Source organism: Panthera onca, chromosome B3 (genome assembly GCF_046562875.1).
Source record: "Panthera onca isolate mPanOnc1 chromosome B3, mPanOnc1 haplotype 2, whole genome shotgun sequence".
In the NCBI taxonomy this organism is placed as follows: domain Eukaryota; kingdom Metazoa; phylum Chordata; class Mammalia; order Carnivora; family Felidae; genus Panthera; species Panthera onca.
In genome coordinates this window covers 116447157-116462704 of record NC_138344.1, presented here as the reverse complement: position 1 = coordinate 116462704, position 15548 = coordinate 116447157, and positions in this window count along the sequence as shown.

Here is a 15548-nt window from a genome sequence, read left to right as displayed (position 1 = left end):
CACTTAATAAGTGATGGCCTACACAGCAGGATTCAACAGATGAAATCTGTTAACCACGAGAAACCCTGACCTACGTGCTCCATTACTTAGCACCAGGAGTCCCATCAGATAGACAGGTGACAATTAGGTTAGCCTTTATTATTACTTTGTTAAAAGTCAGTGGGTGTTGAAATGACTTAGCCAGTGTTTTATGGATACAGTAATCATTCCGGATATAAAATGTCCATGTCTTGTGTTCCATCATAGTGAGAAAGAGAAATTGAGAGACAGAAAGAATGAGGGAGGAGAGAGAGAAACACAGAGAATGGGGGGGGGGGGGGAGGGCCAGGTGGGGAAAGGCCCAGAAGCAGTGGTGAGAATTGGTGGAGGTCGGGGGGAAACCCCTTTGATTGTGATTCTAGTTTATACACTGATTACTATATTTGTTAAGAGCTTTTGGATCCTATGGAAAAAAGAAACTAAAGTAACATTTAAGAAACTCTCAAGTCCTACTGACTATCATCATTAAAGAGATTTCAAGGGACAAAAATTTCTCCTATTCTTAATCTGCAGAATAACCCTGACATTGAGTCTCAAAAAACCCCTTGAAGTATTTTCTTGCTCTTGTAGAGAAATCTGTCTGTGGCTCTAAATAGTCACCTCAATCAGAAACCCAAGGTTTGACAAATGAAGAAGTTGAGGTCTTGAGATAATCCTGTGTAGGGACCTCCTTATGATTAAACTTCACACTGACCACTCTATTCCATAGGGACTCGGTGAGGAGGTAAGCATGATGACCTAATTCTATAGGTAAAAAAAAAAAGAGCCCCTTGTACCGTCATTTCCAGACAGGATAGAATAACAGCCAAAAAAGTAAACAAAATAACAATTTTCTGTGTATCATAAAATAAGGGACAGTCATTCCAAGAGACAGCGAGCCCTACGATAGTCCTTGCTTATTGTCCTCAAAGAGTTTCCAAGCTGTGGTGCATGGAGGAGAAACCTAAGCAGAACCCAGCGGCGTGACTCCTGATTTGAAGAGACAGAGCAGAGGCGCACCTGGGTGGCTCCATCAGATACCCGTCCGACTCTTGGTTTCAGTTCAGGTCATGATCTCATGGTTCCATGAGTTTGAGCCCTCAGTCGGGCTCTGTGCTGATAGTGCAGAACTGCTTAGGATTCTTTCTCTGCCTCTCTCCTTCTCTCAAAATAAATAAATACACCTAAACATAGAGAGCAGAGTCTGGTAGAGACCGAAGTAGTCAGGGCTGGCAGGACAGAGTACCAAAGGAAGAGCTCTGCACAGAGCAAGAATCCTGGAGATCTGAGGAGGGTCTGCTCTGAGTACTCGTCAACATACTGATCATCACATTCGTGGGAGGAGATTACCCAAGGCCACGGAAAGGACCACAATAAAAGATGAGATAGAGGAGTGGAAAATGTCAGAATTGGCAAGAAAATGGGTTAACTACTCAGAAGGGTCTTGGCACCTTCTGGTACCTCCGAAAGAATCTCAAAAGCAAAACCTTGGGGCGCCCGGGTGGCTCAGTCAGTTAAGCGTCCGACTTTGGCTCAGGTCATGATCTCGCGGTCCATGGGTTCGAGCTCCGCGTCAGGCTCTGCGCTGACAGCTCAGAGCCTGGAGCCTATTTCAGATTCTGTGTCTCCCTCTTTCTCTGACCCTCCCCTGTTCATGCTCTCTCTCTGTCTCAAAAATAAATAAATGTTAAAAAAATTTTTTTTTTTAAAAAACAAAACCTTGAAGGATCAAACTATTTCTAAGTAGCTTAATTGTATCTCAGAACTAAATTTAGGATATTAAATAAATAAATAAATAAATAAGCAAGCAAGCAAGCTTAGGATATTTTTTGGAAGAGAAAAATATTTCACACTCAATGTAAAGTTCACAATTTGTAGCATCCAACCAAAACTTAACAGCTATCGAAAGAAGCAGGAAAGCATGACCCGTAATAATAAGAATAATTAATCAAAACTGACACAGATGTCAGAATTAACCAACAAAAATATTAACAACAGTCATAACTACATCCCATATGTTAAAAAAAAAAAAAAAGTAGACTCATGGAGAAATAAAATGACCCAAATTGAACTTCTCTTTTTTTTTTTTAAGTTTATTTATTTATTTTGAGAGAGAGGGAAAGAGAGAATCCCAAGCAGGTTCCACACTGTCAGCATAGAGCCCAATGCAGGGCTTGATCTCACAAACCACGAGATCATGACCTGAGCTGAAAACAAGTTGGTCACTTAACCAACTGACCCATCCAGGCATCCCCCAAATTGAACGTCTATACATAAAAACTATCATGTCTGAGGTTAAAAAAAGAAAAAGAAAAAAGAAAAAAATTGGATGGGATTAATGTCAATTAGTCATTTCAGAAGAAAAGATCAGTAAACTTGAAGACATAACAATAGAAACTACCAAATGAAATAGAGAAAAAATAAATTTTTAAAAATGAGCTGGGACAACGTTAAGTGTCCTAATAAAAATGTAATTAAAGTCAAAAGGTGAATATTATCAGACTGATGCAGAAAAACAAGACGCAACTAACTATATGCTCCTTATAATGAACACTCATTCACTATAAAGACATAAATAAGTTAGTAAAAGAATAGAAAAATGTATATAATGCTAATCAAAAAAAAGCTGGAGTGACTACATTAATATCAGTAATATTCAGAGCAAAGCATATTATCAGTGGCGAAGAGGTCATTTTTTAATGACGGGATTAATTAAGGGTTTATGCATCTAATAATAGAGCTTCAAAGTCTATTAAATAAATGTTGATAGAACTTCACAGAGACACAGACAAATCTGTAACCATAGAAATTTTCATGCCTCTTTCTTGATAACCAATAGAGATAAAAATCAGTAAAAGTAGAAAAGGCTTAACACCAATCAAGCAGCTAGACCTAAACTGACACTGCACCCAACAATAGCAGAACTCACATCTTTTTCAAGTACACAGGAAAAATTTACCCTGAGAAACCAAATTTTGGGTCATAAAATGTGTCTCAATAAATTTAAAAGGATTGATGGGGTCTGGCAGGGGGAAATGGGTTATGGGCACTGAGGAGGGTACTTGTTAGGATGAGCACTGGGTGTTGTATGTAAGTGTTGAACGATGGGAATCTCCTTCTGAAGCCAAGAGCATGCTGTATACACTGTATGTTAGCTAGCTCGACAATAAATTATATAAACACAAAAAAGGATTCAGTTCATGTAAGGATTATTCTCTGACAGCAGAATTACATTACCAAGGTCTCTGGAAAATCTCCAATTATTTGAAAATGAAATAACGTGCTTCTAAATAATCCGTGAATCAGAGAAGTAACCAAAAGGAAATTTAGAAAGTATTTTCACCTGAACAAGAATGAAAATACAGCATATCCACATGTAAGGAATGCGACAAAACCATTTCTTGGGAGAAATTTATAACTTTTTATCTTTAAGATAGTTGACACACAACGTTGCATTAATTTCAGGTATATTACATTTGATTCACCTTCCTTTTATGTTGGGATTTGTTCACCACAAGTGGAACTACAGTCTGTCACCATGCAATGCTATTACATTGTCACTGACTGTATTCCCTGTGCTGTGCCTTTTATTCCCACGACTTACTTATTCCATAAATGGAAATCTATATCTCCTATTGCCCTTCCCTCATTTTGCCCACCCCCACCCCCTTATCTTTAAATGCTTCTATTAGGAAAAAAAACACAGGTATCCTACCAATGACCTCAGTGTTCACCTTAAGAAACTAGAAAGAGAAGGGCAGAAGAAATGAAACAATAATGGTTAAAACAAAAATCAGTGAACTAGAGAGCAGAAACACAACGGAGAGAAATCAGTAAAATTAAAAGCTAATTCTGTAAGATGGTCAATAAAATTGATAAATATCGAGCCAGACTAATCAGGAAGAGAAAAGAAAAAAAAAAACCCATAAATGACCAAAATCAAAAATGAGAATGGCTTCTTCACTATAAATTCTGCAGATACTAAACAAATAATAATGAAATATGGTGAACAACTTTATGGTAATAAATTTGGCAATTTAGATGAAATGGACCAAATATACTTAAAATGAAATAGACAAATTGAATAACTCTGCATCTAAAAAGAACTTGAGGGGTGCCTAGGTGGCTCAGTCAGTTAAGCATCCAACTGTTGATTTCAGCTCAGGCCATGATCCCAGGGTCATGGGACTGAGCCCAAGTCAGGCTCTGTGCTGGGTGTGGAGCCTGCTTAAGATTCTCTCACTCTGACCCTCCCCAATTTGTGCTTTCTCTCTCTCTCTCTCTCTCCCTCCCTCCCTCCCTCCCTCCCTCCCTCTCCCTCCCCCTCTCCCTCTCCCTCCCTCCCTCTCCCTCTCCCTCTCCCTCTCCCTCTCCCCCTCCCCCTCCCCCTCCCTCTCTTCCTCCCCTCCCCCCTCCATCTCTCTCTCTCTCTCTCTCCCTCTCCCTCTCTGTCTCAAAATAAGTAAATGAATAAATAAACAACTTTAAAAAGTAGTTAAAAACTTTCACACAAAGAAAACCCCAGGCCCAGATGGCTTTACTGATGAGTTCTACTAAATATTTAAGGAAGAAATAATACCAATGCTACACAAACTCTTCTATAAAATTGAAGGGGAAGGAATACATCCCAATCCATTCTATAAGTTTCAGTATTGTTCTGATGCCAAAACCCAGACAGATTACAGTAAAAGAAAAACTAAAGATCAAAAATCCCTCATGAACACATATGCAAACATTCTAAACAAAATTGGATCAAACTGAATCCAACAATGTATAAAAAGTACAATAACAGTAGAAAAATCAATCGATGTGGATCACCCATTAACAAACTTTCTAAGTTATTTAAGAAGAAAAACCATATGATCATTTTACTAGATCCGGGAAAAGCATTGACAAAGTTCAGTATCCATTCCTGTAAAAAACAAAACAAAACAACAAACATGAAAAACCTCAGCATACTGAGAACAGAGGGAACTTTCTCAACGAATATCAATAATTTAGAAAACCTTCCTACTAATATAATACTTAGAGGGAAAACATTCAGTCTTTCACCATTAATACCTAGAACAAGACAAGGATGTCTACTCTCACCAATTCTATTCAACATTGTACTTGAGGTTCTAGTCAGTACAGCAAGAGAAGAAGAAATAAATTGCCCAGACTGGAAAGAAATAAAGTTGTCTTTATTTGTAGACATTTGGTATAGTTATTTAGAAAATTTGTTGGAATCTATCTTTTAAGGCTAGTAGAATTAAGTGAATTTAGCAATGTTGCAGAATATATAGAGATCAATATTAAAAATCAGTAATATTTCTATTTACTAGCAATGAACCAAAAATTGAAATTTCTTAAAATGATCATCTACAGTAGTGTTAACCATGAAATGCATAGGAGTAAATCTGACAAAGCATGTTTAAAACATGGGCATTGAAAGCTACAAAAATAGCTCAGGAAAATTAAAGAAGTCCTAAATGAACAGAGATAAATGCGTTGTTCATGGGTTGAAAGACCAAAATTGTTTAAATGTCAGGTTTCCCCCCAAATTGTTCTATAGATTCAACGAAATCCCTGTCCAAATCTCAGCAGGTTTTTTTGTAGAAATTCACAAGGCAATTTTAAATTTGGTGGATAAATGTAAAGGATCTAGGCTAGCCAAAAGTAACTTTGAGAGAGCTAAATTTGGAAGGGTAACACCGTCTGATTTAGAGACATGTTATAAAACTACAATAACCAAGACAATATGGCCTTGACATAAAAATTAAAAAATAAATGAATGGCACAAAATAGAGTCCAGAAATAGGCCCACACATATATGAACGACTGTGTTTTGACAAAGTTGCAAACAGACAGTCCCCAAATGGTATTGGAGAGTGCCTGGGTGGCTAAGTCCATTAAGCGTCCAACTTCAGCTCAGGTCAGGTTCAACTCACGGTTCATGAGTTCAAGCCCTGCTTTCAGGCTCTGTGCTGACAACACAGAGCCCACTTCAGATCCTCTGTCCCCCTCTCTCTCTGCCCCTCCCCACTTGTGTGTGCATGCATATGCTTTCTCTAAATGATAAATAAATGAATGAATGAATGAATGAATGAATGAATAAAAACATTTTTAAAGACAACTGGAAGACTGAGGAAAGCATTTGCAAAGCATATATGTGGTAAAGGGCTTCTACTCTGTATGTATGAAGAACGCTTAACGTTCAAAACCATGAAAACAACCCGATTTTTTGGTAGTGGACAAAGGATTTGAATAGACACATCGCCAAAGAAGGTGTGTGGATGGCAAATAAACGCATGAAACGATGCTCAGCATCATCAGCCATTAGGGAATACTAATTAAAACCACAAGGAAATACTATTACTCGTTCGAATGGGTAAAATAAAAAAGCGTGACCATGCCAAATGCTGGTGAGGAAGCCGAAAAACAAGAACGCTCATACACTGCAGGTGGGAATGCAAAATGGTAAATCAGTTTGTCAGCTTCTTCAAAAGTTAACTCCTACCATATGACCCATCCACTCCAATCCTTGGTCTTTACCCAAAAGAACTAAATGCAACCAAAGTCCATACAGAGACTTACACAAACTTCTCCATGAATGTTCGTAGCAGTTTTATTTGTAACAGCCCCAAGCTGGAAACAATCCAAATGGGCGACAAGCAAATGAAGCAACAAATTGTGGCATATCCATCCGATGGAATGAAAAAGTAGTAAATGATTATTAATACATTCAATATGGAGGAATCTCAAAATAATTATGCCAGCTGAAAGAAAAACATACATGATTCCATTTATATAAAATTCAAGAAAATGTGAACATCTGTAGTGATAGATCGATAGTTGCCTAGGAGAGGGTGCAAAGGGGCAGAAGGAAGAATTTACAAAGAGAGAGGAAGAGACTTTTGGGATTGGCGGGTATGTTCATTATCTTGATGGGGGTAAAAGCTCACAGGTGGATTTCTATATCGACACAGTTCATTGGACACACTAAATATGTACAATTTATTGCATACCAATTATGCTTCAATAAAACTCTCTTTTTAAACAGATCTCTTATTTCAAATGAATAGGGGTAGGATAGAGGAAGGTGTAGGTCACTAAGCAAAGCAGAATGAAAAAGAAAATCTCATCCCTGGAAACAGTGTGAACAGGAAGCAATCTCTTTGTGAAGCTTTCCTGCCTGCCTGCACAGGACTCTTCCTCCTTCCATGGCATTCCCTGGAGCTCCTGCTGAGCTGGCATCCAGGGTTTGTCATCCCATTCCCAAGAAGGATCACCCTGGCAGCGACTTCTTCTCTTGGTTTCTCTCTTCCTTTTCCTCTTTATGGAGCCTATGTCAGTTTGGGATAGGAGATGATTTACTAATTCACATAAAATTGTGGGGGGTGAGGGGGAATCAGACAAGTGAACATGAAAAGCAGCTCACCATGCCATCTCCTTCAGCTCCACCCACTCAATGTAGTTAATGTTTGCATTTTAAAAGAGGCAATGGCTTTTATCCAAAATAAACAAATATTGCGAGGAACTAGAGACAGCATCAAGGAAATACTCTGGGGTTTCAGGGACTGGCTGACATCTGTTTCATACTTTAAATCAGTCTCTGTAGAAATAATATCCCCTATGCCCTCTGCTCATTGGTTAAAACAAATTTATTTGGAGTCGGAAGAAAAGGGATTATTTCACAGCTTTGGCTGCTTTTTCTTCTCATAAAAATGCATGACTTTGTAGGTTCCAGATGGGACTGGAATCTATGAGGTCAAAATACCAGAAGAAATGCTTCTCTCGCTTTTATAAAAGCAAAATTCCCAGAAGTCTCATCTCCTAAGGGTTGGTCCCAAGAGAATGCTGAACTAATTTTCAGATCATGAATTATGTCCTGGGTATAAGCCCTATAGAGTGCACGAAGTGTTTATATGATATTTCAAATTCTCAGAGGTCATGGGTCTAGAGAGAGGACAGTGTTTTAAAGATGTCAGTTTTACTTTGGGCCTTAAAAAATATTTACTGTAGGAATGTTACGTGTCAAACCCTTTACTAACTAATAGGGACCAACTTGTGAATAAGATTTACCTTCCCTGGCCTTATTGAGTTTAAAGTCTACAAAGGAAGACATACCTCCAACAAGCAGTTCCAAGCATGATAAGTGTTAGAGGTTGTTGTGGACAGGTAAGCCTGGAGAATCTAACCCAGGAGCACTAGAGAAGGCTTCCTGGAGGAGGTAATGTTTGAGACTTAAAGGATGATGAGACAAAGAGAGGGAAAGAGAATTTCAGGCCAAGAGTCCAGGATATGCCATGTTCTTGGAGGAGGAGAAAGCACATCATACCAGAAAATCTTAGAGATGAGCAGTATGAATGAAGTACGCCAAGGGAGAAAGTAAATCAAAATGAGGCTGGGGAGATGGACAGAAGATAAATCTTTTTTTTTTTAATGTTTATTTATTTTTGAGAAAGAGAGAGAGAGAGACAGAGACAGAGTGAGAACAGGGGAGGGGCAGAGAGAGAGAGGGAGACATAGAATCTGAGGTAGGCTCCAGGCTCTGAGCTGACAGCACAGAGCCCCACACAGGGCTTGAACTTACGGACCACGCGATCATGACCTGAGTTTAAGTCAGACGCTTAACTGACTGAGCCACCCAAATGCCCCACAGGAGATAAATCTTACATGAACAGATAAAGATTTTTGGTCTTCAGCCAAAGCACCATGGCAAGCCATTAAAAGGATCTGAGCAGTCAAGCGTCGTGATCAGATGTGTGTATCACATTCAGAACCTTACAGTTAACCTGAGATCACTCTATCACTGTATGTCTCTAGTGGGTGAGTTGGATCCCTGAACATCACACTGCCTGGGCTCACATTCTGCCTCTGTCCTTTACTAGCTCTGCAAGTAATCTAGCTTCTCTGAGCCTCCGTTTCCCATCCACAAAAGAGAGTAAAAAAGGGGGGTGCACCCGGCTGGCTTTGTCGGTAGAACATCCAACTCTTGATCTCGGGATCATGAGTTCAAGCCCCACATTGGGTTTAGAGATTACTTTTAAAAAAGAGAGAAAATAATAATGTTCTCCTCCTATAGAGCTGTTACAAATATTAAATCTGTTGGTACATGTAAAGTATTTGAAATTGTGCTTGTCATATAGAAAAGGTTCAAAAAATGATTTCCACTTGTATTTGTATGACTCTTAGGAATCTCACATATGTCTGCAAGTTCTACTCTATTCCCCTAGAAGCTATTTATCTTTTAGATTTCTCCGTCTCTTAGCTTTCTTCATCTCAAAAAAAAAAAAAAAAAAAAAAATTTGACACCTACCATTTATAGAATCCCAAATAACTACATCATTAGTATAAGGGTAGCCATGTCTGCCCCCACACAATCAGGAGACTATAAGGAAAATTAATTGTCCTGAACCTTGGTAAGATGTAGAGGGAAGAAAAAAATTGCAAGGACTATAATGAGAGATAAAGAAGGACATTTTATAAAGATAAAAGGATGAGTTCATCAGGAAGACATAATGACCCCAAATTGTTATATATCTCATATTACAGTTTCAAAATACAGGAAACAAATTTGACAGAACTAACAGGAGAAAGAGACAAACTCGGAAATTTTAACACTTCTCCTTCAATGCTAGACCAAGTAGATTTTTTTCAATCAATAAGAATACAGAAAAAATGAACACTATCAAGTGACTCCATCTAATTGACATTTCTAGAAGCCAACAACCAAAAAATGGTGGAATATTCCTTAAGTGCACATAGAACATCCTCCACAATAGACCCCTGCTGGGCCATCTCAAAAATATTCAAAAATATTCAAAATATTGAAAGCATGCAGAGTATATGTTCAGACCATGACAAAGTTCAATGAGAAATCAGTAACTAAGGTATTCATAAAAGCTGCACATTCTAAAAATTATACAACGTACTCCTAATGACCCATGTGTCAAAGAAGCAGTCATAAAAGAAACTAGAAAACAGTTTAAATATGATCCTCAAAATACAACAGATGTGTAAGATTCATCACTGCTTAGAGGATAATTTATAAATGCTGATCTTAATAAAAAGGAAGGCTTAAAACAATGATCTAGATTAATAGCTAGACAAAGAACAGCAAATTAAACACAAAGCAAGTAAAAGGAAAAAAATGATAAAGGTAAGAACAGTAATTTAACAATGGAAAATAGAGAAACAACAATGAAATTTTTTTTAAGTCAAACTTGCAGGGCACCTGGGTGGCTCAGTTGGTGAAGCATCCGACTCTTGATTTCAGCTCAGGTCATGATCTCATGGGTCATGAGATCAAGCCCTGCATCGGGTTCTGCACTGACAACACGGAGCCTGCTTGGGATTCTCTATTCCCTCTCTCTTCATCCCACCCTCACTCATGCTCCTGTGCTCTCTCTCAAAATAAATAAATAAACTTAAAAAATAATAAAAGCCAAAATTGCTTCTTTGAAAATTTAATAAAATTGGTAAACACTGACAAGACTGAATTTTTAAAAAGAGAGAAAAAATGGGGCGCCTGGGTGGCTCAGTCGGTTGAGTGTCCGGCTTCGGCTCAGGTCATGATCTCTCAGTCTGTGGGTTCGAGCCCCGCATCGGGCTCTGTGCTGACAGCTCAGAGCCTGGAGCCTGCTTTGGATTCTGTGTCTTCTCCTCTCTCTGCCCCTCCCATGCTCATGCTCTGTTTCTGTCTCAGAAATAAATAAACATTAAAAAAAAATTTTAAAAAAAAAAGAGAGAGAAAACCCTCAAAATTCCAGTATCAGAAGGTAACTACAAATGTTCCATACAGTAAAAGGATAAGCGATACTACAAACCTCTTTATGCCAATAATACAAGTTACCAAAGATAAAAAAGGAGATAGAAAATCTGTTAACCTGAATTTGTAAATAACCTTTCCACAAAGAAAACTTCACACCTAGATGGATTTCGTGATGAATTCTAGCAAACATTTAAGGAAGAAATAATTCCAATGTTAAAAAAGAACTCTTTCAAATAATAGAAGAAACATTTCCCAATTAATTTTTATGAGGCCCGCTTAGCTATAACAAAACTGCAAAGATATTAAAACAAAAAGAAATTACAGAGCACTATCACTCAGGAACATAAGCTTTAAAATCCGTAATAAAATGCAAAATGAATCCATCAATATATTAAAATGCTAATCCACCATGAACAAGTGGTTTTTAACCCAGAATAATTTGATGGAATCTTTTAAAACAAAGTCAATATGATTTATCGAATTAACAGAATAAAAGAAAAAAGAACATGTAATCCCAGAGGGGAAAAAAAAGCATTTGACAAATTTTAACACACATTTATGATAACTTCCAGCAAACCAGGAAAAATGGAAACTTCCTCAGTCTTATAGAGGGAATTTACAAAACACTGGCAGCAGTGATGGTTACACAACAATATGAATGTACTTTATGCCAACAAACTGGACACTTAAAAATGGGTAAAATGGTAGTTTGCATCAGAATCCCTATGTGGGCTCTGCTCTTAGGGAACCCAACCTAAAAACGCTGTCACATCACAGTAATAGACTTTAAGACAGAAATGCTAACTAGAGATAAAGAGGGTCACTTCATAATTTGTAGAGAAGATTCTATTTGCCAGGAAGCTCTAAAAACATTAAATTTGCAGGGTGCCTGGGTGGCTCAGTTGGTTAAGCATCTGACCCTTGATTTTGGCTCAGGTCATGACCTCACAGTTCGTGGGTTCAAGCCCTGCATCGAGCTCCGCACTGACGGGTAGCCTGCTCTCCCTCTCTCTCTGGCCGTCCCCCTCAAAATAAATAAATAGACATTTAAAAAAAGAAAATAAAAACATTACGTTTTTATGCATCCAAATAAGGGAAAAATTGACAGAACTATAAGAAATATACCAACCCATTACCCAATGATTGATAAAAACAAGCAGTAAAGATATAGAAGATTTGAACAACACATTTAAGTTGGCCAGTCATTTAGTTTCCATTTTTGCTTCATGCGAAACATTTGGAACAACATTTGGACCACTGCTTTGTCTCAAAACAGGCTTGAATCCCACAAAGTATGTTTCCAGGTTCCTTTGTCAGTTAGCTTCAGTTTATATTCTGCCAGTGGGAGGTACTGGTCAGAGATCATAAGGCAGGAGGAAAAGGGAAGGCCTTTTTTGTTCTCTGTTTTTGATGACAACTCTATTAGCGGCAATCCATGTCACTGCTGGATGCTGGGCTCCATCATCTATCACTGTGCAGGCTCCTACCTGCGCAAAGCAACAGCAGTGATCCTAATGGCAGTAGTGGGTCCTTTAGCATCCTCAGATGTACAGGGATACTGGGCTTTTGGACAAAGCCATCTTTACTAAGCTCCAATGCCCCTTCCTCCCTTCCTTCCTTCCTTCCTTCCTTCCTTCCTTCCTTCCTTCCTTCCTTCCTTTTTTCCTTCCTTCCTTCCTTCCTTCCTTTTTTCCTTCCTTTTTTCCTTCCTTTTTTCCTTCCTTCTTTCTGTCTTTCTGTCTATCTGTCTATCTGTTTGCTCTTCTAAAAAATTTGTAACCAATATCCTGTATTAAATTCTCTCTGAAATACCTAGAATGGTTTCCAACTTTCCTGAGCGGATACTGACTGATACACCAAAACACTGTCACACCGCACTCAACCCGGCAGAATCTACTGCCTTTTTAAACACATGTGGAATATTTCACCGGATCATCAGTAATTGAAATCATACAGCAAAGTTTCTCTGATTACAACGCAATAAAACTAGAAACAAATTGTAAAGTATAACCAGAAAAAAACGTGATAACAAAGGAACTAAAGAAGTAACAGCTACTATGTAACAGCTTATACTTACATTGCTCTTTACTGTGTGCCAGGCTCTACCTAATCTGTACAAAAATCCATTCAAGATAGACATCATTCTTATTTTCTACATTTCCCCCAAAGAAACCAATGCTCCCAAGGAGTGATTTACCCAAACTCACACAGCTGGCAGTGCTGGATTCAATCAGTAAAGCCATAGATTCCACACTTGTAATCCAAATGCTGGACTGTTTCCCATCATAAAGGAAGTTAGAACTATTTCAAGATGAATGATCATAAAAATAACAGTACATATTACAACTTAAGAAATAAAATAAAACAGACTTACAAGGATATTTATAACCTTACATGCTTATGTGTATATATATATGAAAAGAAACAAGGCTGGAAATTATTGAGCTATAGGTAGAAAATGAGGTAAATATTTAGAAATAGGCTAGCAAGATCATATCAAAGGCAAAGGATGGAGGAAAATAATAAAAATAAATACAGAAAATAATGACATGGCAAACAGAGAAAATCAAAACCAAAAGCTGATTTCTTAAAAACTCATAAAATTGAAAAAAAAAATCTCTGGAAAGACTCCTAAGAAAAGTAATAAAAAGCAAAACAAACAATACTAGGAATAAAAAGGAAAACAACATCCAGATGATGCAGCCATTAAAAAAAAAAATAATGAGATATACAACTTTGTGCCTATACAAATTTGGAACTTTAGATGAGATGGGTAAATACTTAAGGTAACTTACCAGAAATGATGCAAGAGAAAATAGAAAATCTGAATGCCCTCAAACCATTAAGGAAATTTAATCAACTTTTTAAAGTCCCACAAAGAAAACTTGAGCCCCAGATGGCTTCCTAACTCATTCTACCAAACAAGTTTAAATACACATAAAATAGTCTTATGCAAGCTGTTACCAAGTATAGGAAAAGAGAGATCACTCCCCTATTTGTGTTATAAGGCAACATAATCTTGAACCCAAAATATGACAAGTAAAACACAAGAAAGGAAAATTATAAATCAATATTTCTCATGAGCATAGTTGGGGGGTGGGAATTAAGCAAAATATTAGCAAACCAAATCCATCAAAGTTAGAAAAACAAGACGTTGTCCTAAGCAAGTTTGGTTTATCCCAGGAATGCAATTCTGAATTCCCACTTACTTTCTTTCAGCACCTTAAGATGCTCCTCCTCTTCTTCCTGGCATCTGTGAGTCCTGATGAAAAACCCGTAGTCCTTCGAAATGTTTCCCACTATAAGCAATGTGTTGTTTTTTTCTGGCTACTTTTAAGATTTTTTTTTTCACTTGTCTTCAGTCTCCAGCAGTTTTTTATTATGATGTAGCTGGACATAGATTTCTTAACGTTTATCTTGTTTGAGGTTGGCTGAGCTTCTTGAATCTGTAGATTGATGTCTTCAGAGACGTTTGGGAAGCTTTCAGCACTATTTCTTCAAATATTTTTTTCTGTGACATACGCATTCTTCTTATGTTCTAGGACCCTGTTAGACCTTTTTGTATTGTCCCATAAGTCCCCAAGGCTCTGTTCTTTTTTTTTCCCAATCTTTTTCTGTCTGTAATAATTGGATAATTATTACTCTATCTAAGTTCACTTAGATAGCAAGTTCACTAATGCTTACCTTTGTCACGTCCACTTTGCTGTGGAGTCCACCCAGTGACATTTTTATTTCACTTCTTGTATCTTTATTTCTAAAATACACATTTAGTTCTAAAATACACATTTAGTTCTAAAATACATATTTCCATACATATTGTCGTTGTCTTTTTCCATACACATTGAGATTTCTCTGTTAGCGTGCCAAATCATTTTGTATTGTATTCTGGACATTTTTAATACTATGTTATGAGACTCCATGTCTTGTTTAAATACCATCAACAACATTGGTATTTTTGTGTTGCCAGGATATAGATCTGTTTGGGTTCAGGCATCAAGTGCTGACCAGTCTTCTGTAGAATGTAATGCCATTGTTCTGTTTTCAAAGTCTTTGCGTTGTTATTGATATCTGTCAGTTACGACTGCCACCCATGGCTAGTCTGGGACTTAGGTGGTGGCCTGCCCAGTAACCCAGTATGATAGGGTATGCTATTAGGGTCAGGTCCTTGTATGCATAACTCGAGGGTGAAGCCAGGAGCTTTATGGGACTTTTTTCCCAAGTTCTCCCACCCCGGTCACATTTCTGGTACTTTCTGCTTTCCAGCTGCTCCTCTTTATGGTCTGCAGTCCAGAAAACTGGGGCTTTTTTTATTCTCCTCTGCTGCATATTTCCCGAAACTGCACCTATAACAGAAGTTAAGTAGCAGAAAGTCAGAGAGACAGAACAAAATGCAAGTTTACTTTACTCACACTTTTGGTACCACAGCTCCTTTGATCAGAGAGGAAAGTTTCTGTTTCAGTTTTAGGTACTTGCAGGTTCCACTGCTGCCACTGTCACTGTTCTTACCACCACTGTCACGGGATTGCTCTGGGGCTAGAGCACAAGAGAATGGAGAAAACAAAGAAGATTTCTCAATATGTTAGGAATCCCCTTTACTGCTCTTCAAGCCAGAACTAAAGGACTTCTACTGGAGTCCTCATGAACATGCGTTGGTGTCTACTTTCTGGCTTCAGGGCACCTTGAGTCCTGGCTGGGGGATAACAGAAGAAAAGGGGGCAAAATTCATCACTGATATGGTGGTTCTTGAAATTCTGGTCTTCTTCCCCAATCTTCC